Source organism: Aethalodelphis obliquidens, unplaced genomic scaffold (assembly GCF_003676395.1).
Source record: "Aethalodelphis obliquidens isolate GAN/ISIS:26980383/991018 unplaced genomic scaffold, ASM367639v1 scaffold1, whole genome shotgun sequence".
Lineage (NCBI taxonomy): Eukaryota > Metazoa > Chordata > Mammalia > Artiodactyla > Delphinidae > Aethalodelphis > Aethalodelphis obliquidens.
Window position 1 is genome coordinate 56,144,191 of NW_020837945.1, and position 12,381 is coordinate 56,156,571.

Genomic DNA, 12,381 nt, shown 5'->3' on the forward strand with positions numbered 1-12,381 from the left:
TTGGAAGGAAGCCACTATTTGCAGTCCTCACCTAAGGAATGGGGAGGTATATTCCCCCTCCTTCAGGGCAGAATATCTACATAAATTATTTGGAATTCTTCTGCACAAAAGACTTGTCTCTTCTCCCTCATTTGTAACTTTTTTCTGTCATTTATTTATGTTAGTGTAGACTCATGGATATTTATTTTATACTTTGCTTTATAATCCAGTACTACTTTATTTTCTTTACCAATTGTTTCAGCTTTGGCCACTGGGAACTCGTTTCTGTACTAATTCGATATACACCCATCTATGTGGCTTTTTGGGTTTTTTGAGTACTTCCCCACTTTCTGACAGTACAAAATGCTCTAGGCTCATCTTCTGTAATTCTTGCCCCAGTCTTAGAATCAGCCATTTCTCGAAGGAGCCCTTTCTTTTTATTGGAAAATCATATTAGAAACCAAGATCTGGTCACTAGGTATGCTTGTTGCTACAGGGGTATCTTTACTTTTTTTAGGTCCTCTAAGTTGACAGAGCAAAAAATATATGCGTGCATACTAAGCTGTGTATATACACATATCTATGAATATTTCTGTATGTAACCATCTGTACCTATATTAAGCCAGGCATGAATTCATACTGATGTCTCAAGCTATAATCTATTACTACATGGATCATTTGAAGAAATTATTTTTAATTAAATTTTATTTATTTTTTTGATTTAAGTAGTTCAGAAGAGTAAAAGGGCCTACCCTTTCTTAACATCCAGCTGTTTTCCTTCTTGGAGGTAACAGACCTTACCATTTTCTGTAGGGGAATTGAGATGGGCAGAAGACCTTCGCAGGACCTGTGAAAAAGTTAATTTTTTTTAACTAAATTAATTTATTTTACTTATTTATTTTTGGCTGCGTTGCTGCGTGCAGGCTTTCTCTAGTTGTGGCGAGCGGGGGGCCACTGTTCCTTGCGGTGAGCGGGCTTCTCATTGCAGTGGCTTCTCTTGTTGCAGAGCACAGGCTCTAGGTGCGCGGGCTTCAGTAGTTGTGGCTTGTGGGATCTAGAGCGCAGGCTCGGCAGTTGTGGCGCACGGGCTTAGCTGCTCTGGGGCATGTGGGATCTTCCTGGACCACGGCTCGAACCCGTGTCCCCTGCATTGGCAGGCAGATTCTCAACCATTGTGCCACCAAGGAAGCGCAAAAAGTTAATTTTTAAAGCAGGTTTACATATCTCCTTCAATTTTAACCTACATGAGAATCAATTGAAGAAGACAGTACCAATACCATTTTATTTTTGAAGTTATTTTTTTCTTTTCTTTTCTTTCTTTTTTTTTTGGCTGCACCCCAGATGGCCTATGGGATCTTAGTTCCCTGGCCAGGGATCAAACCCGGGCCCCCTGCAGTGGAATTGTGGAGTCCTAACCACTGGACCGCCAGGGAATTCCCCCAATATCATTTTTACAGTAAGGAAACTGGGGAATAAAAATCTGTTTTCCTCCTAAATTAAAAAAAAATGCGTAAATGTGTTTTGTGGACAATTTAAGAAACAATATAGGAACAACCAAACTTCAGAGTCAGGATTTGACTGTGTTATATAAATCCCATCTCTGCTGGTTTCCAGTGATTTGACCATGCTGTATGTTTTAAACTCTGAGTCTCAATATTTTTATCTGAATATTGGGATAATAATAACCATCTGATACAGCCATTAATTATATTTGCAATGCACTCAATCTTGTGCCTGGCATAAACTAACTGCTCGATGAATGATAGTTATTATTATTTTTGAGTTATAGTTGTTGAGCATAAAACAAACTGTTTTATTATATGCCAGTGAGATTTAAGTTAGCCTCAAATATTGGATAGCAGGAACTCTAGTTGTTTCTTTTCCCCCTGCCATCTAGGCAGGTCTATTGGCAGGAAAGTATCATGTTCTGTATTTTAACAACAAATCTTTGGGGCAAGGTTCTTGCTTCTGCCTCTTGATAGAAATGCAAAGTCAAATTTTTATAAAATAAGTTACTAAAATTCCTTTTTGCCTTCAATAACTATATATTGGAGTTTCCTTCCAGTATTTAAAGCATTTGGGGGAAGGCCTTTATTTTTTTTAATTTTATTTATTTATTTTTTTGCAGTACGCGGGCCTCTCACTGTTGTGGCCTCTCCCGTTGCGGACGGAGCACAGGCTCCAGACGCACAGGCTCCGCGGCCATGGCTCATGGGCCCAGCCGCTCCGCGGCATGTGGGATCCTCCCGGACCGGGGCACGAACCCGTGTCCCCTGAATCGGCAGGTGGACTCCCAACCACTGCGCCACCAGGGAAGCCCGGGAAGGCCTTTAATTTGTACCCTGATCTGAGAACTTTAAATAGGGATGAAATTCTAAATAAATCTAAGTGACAATTTGACAGTAAGAGAGGACATTTCTCTCTACCTAAGCTGCTCTTGACAATGGACACTTAACCAGGCTAATCAAATGTGATGTCTATCATCAAAATTAGTAAGGCATGAAACACCTTTATCATATCATTCATTACATTGCCCATTTGAAAATATGATCTCTTGTGCTTTCTTATGCATATGGCTGATTTGCTTTGCTGTGCAACAGAAACTAACATGGTATTGTGAAGCAATTATACTCCAATAAAGATCTATCTAAAAAAAAAAAAAAAAAAGAATGGTCACTTGGTGTTCCCTCTGCAAAGTGAGGGTTTTAGGTTTTTAGGAGAATGTTTAATGGTCCAGGATTTGCCAGTCCCTGTGGAAGTCCTTTTATGTTCATGTTTGCAAAAGAGCTAGTGACCTCTTGCATAATTAGAGTTCTTTATCTTCTACTGTTTTTAACTTGGACAGTTTGTAAATAATTTAGTGCTACTTTCTCCAAAGGTTATATCCTTTCCTAAGTTTATTTCCATGGTGGTCTTATTTAATCCTTATTAAGAAGAGAGAACTCACTGATATCCATTGTAGGGATGAGTTAATTAAGACAAAGAGGATATGCAAGTATTTCCAGATTTACTCATAGTCTGACCCTCTTTTCCTTTAGTATTTAACAAATACAGCTATTAAATCATATATATATACACACACATATATCCAAGTTAGTGTATTATATTTCTTTTTATTTTAAGCTTTGTTCTGTTTTTCATTTCCGGTGCGTTTTCAAATTAACCTCTCATTTTGTCATAAAGTCATTCACTTTTGTAATCAGTCATTATGCAATGGTGCTTGTCCTGTTTATGTCTCACTTTTTATAATTTACCAAGGGATTTCCAGCTAACTAAACCTCAGTCAGCTCATTTTATGATTTAGGAAAATGCAGATTTCATCTAATTGGTGAACCAATGTCTGTTTATTAGATAACCTCGTGAAGTGCAGAATCTAAGGAATAACTTTTTTAACCAGAGACTTGCCAGTTTGAATAAAAATGCTTCTATGGGCATTTGGAAATAAAATGCAACTTTGGCTTGGTAATTGTAGCTTGAGAGATGTGTTACTAAATTCCAGCACACAGGGAATTCTAAAGGTGAATTGTCAACTTGCTACAAGGTTTTCAACCAGGGTCCATAACAGGTGTATGCAAGTCCACAAATGTCAGGATTTGGCAGATATTGCCTGATAAGATTGTATTGGGAGACTTCCCTGGTGGTGCAGTGGTTAAAAATCCACCTTCCAATGCAGGGGACGTGGGTTCAATCCCTGGTCGGGGAACTAAGATCCAACATGCTGCAGGGCAGCTAAGCCCACGCACCGTGAGCCTGTGTGCCACAACCAGTTGAGCCTGTGTGCCACAACTAGAGAGAAGCCTGTGCACTGCAACGAAAGATCCCACATACCGCAATGAAGATCCCGCTTGCTGCAACTAAGACCTGATGCAGCCAAATAAATAAATAAAATTTTAAAAAAAAGAATGACAGATGATGTTTAAAAACAAAATTGTATTGGGTTTTGAAAGACTGGGTAAAAATACATGATAATATATAGTTCTGGTGTTTCCCAGTGGTTGCTAGACCTATGTGTGCAAAATTATCTTTACTAACTTAATAAATAAAAATACATTTGACCCCTTGTGCAGTCGAAAATCCATATATAACTTTTGAATCCCCAAAAACTTAACTAATAGCCAACTGTTGACCAGAAGCCTTACTGATAAACAGTCTGTGAACACATGTTTTGTATGTTACATGTATTATATACAGTATTCTTACAATAAAGTAAGCTAGAGAGAAGGAAATGTTAAGACAATTATAAGGAATAGAAAATACCCTTACTGTATTGTACTGTATTTAGCGATATCATAGGTTTATGTCATCTGTTTACAAGATGAATCACCTGTTAGTACCTACCTCATTATTATTATTATTATTTTTTGTGGAGGCATTGAAACCTCTTGATTTATTCAGATTATTTAACATACAGTGATGCAACTGTGACCCCAAAGTGTGCAAAGTTAAAGCCTTCAACTGCAGCTGAGAGGAGAGGACAGGAACGGTACACCTGGGCACGGGGGTGAATCAGGGCCAGGGATGGGGCGGCCTGAGGAGCAGCGCCTGGATAGTCCAGGGCCAGGGGAAGGGGGCAGAGACCTTCCTCTGGCCTAGGTCAGGAGCCCAGAAGTGCCACATGGCTGAGGGGGCAGCAGCCCAGGAAGGGGCCAGAGGCAGGGCCAGGAGAGCACCATTTCTGGGGTGGGGCTAGAGAGAGAGGTGCCCTATAGGAGAAGCCGGGGTGGGGGGGCCACCTGTCCCAGGGGTGGGAGCCGGGCTGGAGCAAGCTGCAATGAGAAAGACCTGAGGCAGGCGCAGGGCTTGAGAGCCCAGGCTGGCTGGGCTCAGGGGAACTGAAGAAGGAGGAACCTGGGGGGGCTCCCAGGGCAGCCCGGCCTGGGAGCAGTCCTGAACCTGTGGCGGAAGCCCAGAGAGGGGCCACAGAGCCTCAGGGCCTCCCCTCCTCTCTCCCTGGAAAGGAGCTGAGGAACCAGTAGTGCAAATCTGTGGACTCCCTCAGTTATGGAGGGAGGCTGTGCCCAAAGAGGGACCCTGGGACACAAACCCTCTGCCGCCTTGGCCTCCACCACCGTCCTCAGTACAGCCTCTTCTCATAAGAGTGCAGGCCGTGGACACCACCCTTCATCTGAGCTGACATGGTCTGCTTCTCAAACTTGAGCTCTCCTGAGTACATCACGGACCTCAGGACAGACAGGCTACGGGCACCAAAATCATGGCAGCCGTGCTGGATCCCACTGTGAGGTAGGGCACGAACTTCTGAATGGAGCCTTTGTCCTGGATGGAGCGCGCGACGCCCTGCGTGACCTTCACCTTATCTTCCTCGCTGAAGTAGCGCTTCTAGCTGCTGCTGCTCTTCTCCATGGCGTCCAGCGAGCTCATGCCCTGGTACTTCTTGAGCCTCACGCCATCCGAGAAGAAGTGCTCTCCAGGGGCCTCCATGGTGGTGGCGAGCAGGGAGCCCATCATCACTGTGGAAGCTCCAGGGGCCAGGGCCTTGACCACATGCTCCACGGTCTGGATGCCACCATCGACTATGACTGGCACCCTGAAGCGCCGGGTGTACTCAGCCGCCTTGTACGTGGCAGTGCCCTGGGGCCGACGACAGGCCATCACTTCTTCTTGGGTGATGCAGTTGGAGCCACAGCCCATGCCCACATGCAGCCCGTCCATACCAGCGTCAATCAGGTTCTTGGCCTGAGCTGCTGTCACATTCTCCCCAGTCACCTGGAGGTGGGGGTACTTCTGCTTGATGTGGTGCACCATGGCGATCTGATACACAGAGTCCCCTTGGGATGAGTTCAGCACTATGATGTCAGCACTCGCCTGGGTGAGCAGATCCAGGTGGTATTTGTCATCCTCATGGGTACCCATGGCCGCCCCACACAACAGCTGCTTGTGGGAATCCTTGGAGGCCAGAGGGTAGTCCTGGTTCTTCTTCAGGTCAGTGCGGACAATGATGGCCACTAGCTCGTCTTGATCATTAACAATGGGCAGCTTCCTTTTCTTGCTGTGCTGCAGGATCTCATTTGCCTCTTTCAGGGTCATACCCACTAGATCCACCACCAGCTCATTACACGGTGTCATCACCTCACTGAGGAGGGTGTGTGGTCCTTCTCGGTGTCTTGGGAGGTGACGACGCCCACCAGCTTGCTGGTGCCCGTCTCAGTGATGGGGATGCCAGAGAAGCCATGCTGGATCTTGGCCTCCAGCACCTTGCCTACGGTGTGTGAGGGTCTCAGCACCACAGGGTCCGTGATGAAGCCCTGTTCAAACTCCTTGACCTTCCGACCTCGTTGGCCTGGAACTCTGGAGTGCAGTTTTGGTGAATGAAACCGATACCGCCCATCAGAGCCATTGCGATGGCCACGTCAGCCTCTGTCACAGTGTCCATGGGGGAGGAGATGAGTGGCGTCTTCAGCATGATCTTCCAAGTCAGGGCTGAAATCAGGTCCACCTCATCAGCTGTGAAGACTATGAATCCTCAGAGAATCAGTAAATCTCTGTGAAGAGAGCAAAGTGAATGTAACTGGGTGAGGAGGGGTCCCTGAAAAGGGAAGGGCCTGCCACGCCCAGGGAAGCATCACAGCCGGTGGGGAGAGGAGCAGAGCCTCTGAGCCCCGTGCCATGTCAGGTCTGAACCACCCTCATGCCCCCTGCTAGCATCTTGTCGACTTTAGCCCCCATTATTGTCTTAAATGATACAAAAAACTGTAGATGTTATATGTACTACTAATGCTAGACATCAGAAATGAAATAAATTGGTATTCCCTGGTGGTCGAGTGGTCAGGACTCCGAGCTTCCACTGCAAGGGGCACTTTTTTGATCACTGGTCGGGGAACTAAGATTAGGCATGCCATGTGGCACGACCAAAAAAAAAACAATGAAAAAAAAATAATGTGAAAAAGAAATTCATATTTATTTACAGGTATAATGATTCTTGCATTGATAACGAAGAAGCAGCTCTATGATTGCTTTATGGTAGCCTAGTAATTTACACAGTTGCTTCATTGTAGCCTAGCACATACACTAATGAATTAATAATCTGTAAGTGTTTATGTGCATAAGTTTTGATAAATTTTAACTTTTTAATAATGGATATGTGTATATTTTATGGCAGTAAATGATAAAATTGGCTAGTTCCTACATATATTTTATGCATTTGTGACATACTTAATTTTTTCTTAATTTTTTGATATTTTAGGCTATATAGTTTGTCTATGAATTTTTTTCAAATTGTCTCAAATCTCCAAGAAATTTTCCAATATATTTATTGAAAAAAATCTGTATATAAGTAGACCCATGCAGTTCAAACCTGGGTTGTTCAAGGTTCAGCTGTATTTGTGAGGATGTGAGATTTATCAGAAACAAAGTTGATTTGCCTCCTCTAGATGCTGAGTTGATATGGGACGATTTAGCTCTGTGTGTGTGTGTGTGTGTGTGTGTGTGTATGTATGTATGTATGCACCATGTCTTATTTCTCTCATTTATAAAATTCTGGCTACTTTTATGTTTTAATGTAGCGTGGTGTGGAAGAGGGCTGTACAATCGAATTTTCTATGATGATAGTAGCCACTAGGCTCCTGTGGCTATTGAACTGTGCCTAATGCAAATGAGTAACAGAATTTTAAGTTAAATTAAATGTTAATTAGTTTAAATCTGAATAGCCATCTGTGACTAATGGCTACTGTATTGGACAGTGCCGTTTTAGGCACTGACATACCAGCAATGCTCCCAATACAGTGAGAACTGCTAGGCTAACATGTATTGTAGGGGAATGGCTACTAAACACTGCTATTTCAGGTGTGAAACAGCAAAATTCTCTGCTCTCTTACCCCAAGATAAATATTACCTGTATCATTGATTTGATTAGTATCATGTGTTGTATCAACTCTTTCATTTTCTGTCTTTTCTCTGTAAGAATGGCTAGCCTTGACTTCACTGTATTTCTTCTTCATTTAGCACATGTTTATTGAGCACCTGTTATGTCTCGGTGCTGGGTATGCAGCAGTGAATAAGAATGATCAGGTCCCTGTTCCCACAGGGAAGGGTTAGCTTGTCTACTCCCTAATCTCAACCTTCCCCCTCCCCATGTCCCCAGCATCTGGGATAGTAACAACTGGACATACTGCTATATGAACAAATAAAAGAATATTTCTGGATTATTCTTTTGAGATTCATTGTTTCTAGACTGTATGAGGAAGCTAATTGATCTTTTATGCTTCTACTGTCCTGTTGATTCTTCCTTTGTTCACTTTTCCCCTTCAACCAATTGAGTGCTTTGGTAGGGCAGCCTTGTCCAAACTGAAGTGGCTGAAAATAAGTAGAATTATCCTTCCATCATGCTATTTTTTTCTTCTTTACCTCTTGGCCTTTTTTTCTTATTTTCCACATTAAATTTGAGATAAGAGTTGAGGGAGGGGACAGATGGCCAAGCAGAGGACTCATGGGCAGGGTTGTGAGGTGTACAACTCCAGTCCTTCTCTCTCTAATTTACTCTCTTTTCCCTTCAAGCCATGGATACATGACTGACTTTTCCCTTCATGTTCCTTCTATTAGAAGACTGTTTCCCAATATTCCCAACACTTGCCTCTTTCTACTCTAAAAAATTGTCTCACTTTCCTTTGAAGGACAGGTCAACATAAAAGAAAACTAAAAGTCAACCTTGAGGTCATTCATTATAAAGTTTACATTCTTTTTTTTTTTTTTTTTTTTTGCGTTATGCGGGCCTCTCACTGCTGTGGCCTCTCCTGTTGCGGAGCACAGGCTCCGGACGCGCAGGCTCAGCGGCCATGGCTCACCGGGCCCAGCCGCTCCGTGGCATGTGGGATCTTCCCGGACCGGGGCACGACTCCGTTTCCTCTGCATCGGCAGGCGGACTCTCAACCACTGTGCCACCAGGCAAGGCCCCTAAAGTTTACATTCTTGATTGACCTCATACTCTTAAAACATTCCTCTAATCAACTTAACATTTTTAGTAAATGCCCTATAGGAGTTTTCTTCTGTACATTTTTGACTTTGTGGTGATTATCAATGTAGATATTTAACAAGATCTGCAGGAAATCTATATTTGTTCCAATAGGAGCACCTTTATTTTGTTTGGATGAACAATTGCTCTGTGGTGGTCAAATATACTCGAAATAACTATACCATCAAAAGTCAATCTCGGGCTTCCCTGGTGGCGCAGTGGTTGAGAGTCCGCTTGCCGATGCAGGGGATACGGGTTCGTGCCCCGGTCTGGGAAAGTCCCACATGCCGCGGAGCGGCTGGGCTCGTGAGCCATGGCCGCTGAGCCTGCGCGTCCGGAGCCTGTGCTGCGCAACGGGAGAGGCCACAACAGTGAGGGGCCCACAAACCCAAAAAAAAAAAAAAAAAAGTCAATCTCGATTCCATTTAAAAATCAAATTTGAAACTGCAATCACATTTTTAATAACCTCACTCCAGAGGCTCTGTATTTTTTCGTGAGCGTGGGGATCTATCCAGGAGGTCGATCTCCTTACTGCATACCTGGTTTTGAATTGTTCGTAGGATTAGGAGGCTTTCAGTCATGTGCCAGAAAGCTAACTGCTTTCTTTCCTATTGCTTCTGTAACAAAGTATCCCAAACTCAGTGGCTTAAAGCAACACACATTTATTCTCTTACAGTTCGGGAGGTCAGATGTCCAAAAATTAATCTTGGGCTAAAATCAAGGCATCAGGAGGCTTGCGTTCCTTCTGGATGCTCTTGGGGAGAATTGGTTTTATTGTCTTTTCTAGCTTCTAAAGGCTGACCACAATCCTTGGCTTGTGGCCCTGCATCAATCCTACCTCTGCCTCTGTTGTCATATCTCCTCTCTGATCCTGACCCTCCTGCCTTCCTCTTAAAAAGCCTTTGTGATTATGTTGGGCCCACATGCATAATCCAGGATAATCTCCCACTGTCAAGATGCTTAACTTAATCACATCTGAAAAATCACTTTTATCATGTAAAGCAACATATTCACAGGGATTAGGATGTGGGCATCCTTGGGAAGTCATATTATGTTAACCATATCAACTCTAACTTAAAAAAAGAAAGGGCACATTTGCTGCAGAGCCTCATTTGTTCTTTTGACATGTCCCCATCCTTTTTTTTTTTTTTTTTTTGTCCCCAACCTTTTTTAAGCACTTCCTTACCTTTTGGGTAGCCATGACTCTTGATATCAGAGTTGTGTAAACGTTCTTTATTTTTTTTTTTAGTTTTTTGGCTGCACCCTGTGGCTTGTGAGATGTTAGTTCCCCAACCAGAGATTGAACCTGGACCTGGCAGTGAAAGTGCCGAGTCCTAACCACTGGACCACCAGGGAATTCCCAAGGTTCTTTAAATCATTAAGAGTGGCTGAAGGAACTGCAAACTTGGGTGCTAAGGTGCAAATTCAAACTAAGAAGGCTCTTGTTACTGATTTTCACCTTGTATTTAATGCAGACATTAGGAGAACATTTCTTTTGCTAAAGGACAGCTGCTTTTCCTTCTACAACTCCAGACTCTACATACTTCTTTTTAAATTTTTAAGGCTCAGCCTCATAGTCACTCAATCTCTTCCGATCCAAGTGGATGAAAGATACAGTGTCCCTTGTTTCCTTTCTCTCCCTCATCTTCCACATCCAATCTCTCAGAAATTTCTTTAATTTTTGCCTCCAAAATATCTATTGAATTTGGTCTATTCCTCCCATCCCTACTGCCACCATCCTTGTCCAAGTGCCCATGATCTCTCAGCAGAACTTCTAGAATAGTCTCCCAAAAGGCCTCTCTGCTTCCATAGTTGTCTATCTCCAATCCATTACCAAAGAACAAGTATAGTGATTAAAAATTTAATATATGTATGTATGTGTACATATCTACATCTTTATATCTGGATGTGTGAATCTGGTTATGTCACTTCCCAACTTAAAACATTTTCCGAAGGTTTACTTTGTACTTAGGGGAGAAAAAAAATCTGAATCCTTTATAATAAATTACAGACTCCCTGCTTACCTCTTCAACCTTATCTCCTCGTTCCTTGACTACCATGTCCCTATCAACCTGGACATCTTTAATGTTTCAGAGATGCCCAGCTGTCATCCACACTGGGGACATCTATTTGTACAGATGACTCTCTTTTCCTGAAGCTCTTTTACTTCCTGTTTTCAATGACTAACTCCTTTCCATCCCTTCAGTTTCAGTTCAAGTGATACCCGATCAGCACCACTTTCTAATACTTTCATTTGTGTTAAGTCCCCACTTTTCTGTCACTGAAATTCCCCCCACAGAAATTTTTACAGTTTGAAAATTTATATTTATTTATTAGTTATCTTGACTATTCTTTCTCTTTCTCATTGGCTTGTAAACTCTGAGAGGAGGGCACCACGTTAATTTTTGTCCCAGAATGACCAGTGCTTAGCATGGTGCCTTGCATATGATAATTATTCAAGAAATATTTGTTGAAAAAATGAATTAAATATAGAATAAATATTTGGGTAACTGGGAAAATATCTTTTTAGGACTTTATTTTTGTGAGTTGAGAATCACAATGTTCAAGCAAGATGTGTTGCTAACTGGGAGAGTGAGAAACCAGTTTAAAGGTATACAATGTAGTTCAAGGTACTTTTTTTTGCGGTACGCGGGCCTCTCACTGTTGTGGCCTCTCCCGTTGCGGAGCACAGGCTCCGGACGCGCAGGCTCAGCGGCCATGGCTCATGGGCCCAGCCACTCCGCGGCATGTGGGATCTTCCCAGACCGGGGCACGAACCCGTGTCCCCTGCATCGGCAGGCAGACTCTCAACCACTGCGCCACCGGGGAAGCCCCAAGTTACTTTTAAATTAAATATTAAATGCCACAACTTGTTTCACTTTGGTAGAAAACAGGCCAAGGAGTAAGAGTTTGTTTATAATTAAAATAACACCAAAAATAGCATTTTGATTAAAATTTGAGAAAGTTAAGATCTAATGTATAATCAGAATGAAAGATATTCAAAATTCTTATAAGAAAATAAAAACAAAGCAAATAAATAACATAAGCAAGTAAAAGAAACAAAAGCAAAACCAAAAGCTCTCTATTAACAAAGGAGGATGGTAGTGGGGTGGGGAGCATTTCTTTTTCTCTAAAATTGTCAACTACTGCAAAAAAGCATGTTTACTAAAACTTTTTCAGGGCTATGTTAAGGATTCAATAATACTGAAAAACAATGGCAAATGTGCTTATTTTGCTTTGGTCTCCTGATTATTTTAGTAGGGGTGATTTTTAGGGTATTATAAGTTGTCTTCAGGGAGGCAGTTAGAGGCCTGGGTGCTACTGGTATATAATAGAAACAAATCCTTGTGTACGGAGGGAAAAACGTTACTATAGCTTAAGGTCAAACTAGAGCTGGAATATAGATTGAAAAGCCCAGTTTATAACACCAAAGTAGG

General features: G+C 42.6%; 1 pseudogene; it reads right to left on the reverse strand.

Moving 5' to 3' along the window:
- Positions 1-5,050: 5,050 nt before the first annotated feature.
- On the reverse strand, positions 5,051-11,004 carry LOC113626869 (inosine-5'-monophosphate dehydrogenase 1-like; annotated as a pseudogene).
- Between the last annotated feature and the right edge of the window lie 1,377 nt (positions 11,005-12,381).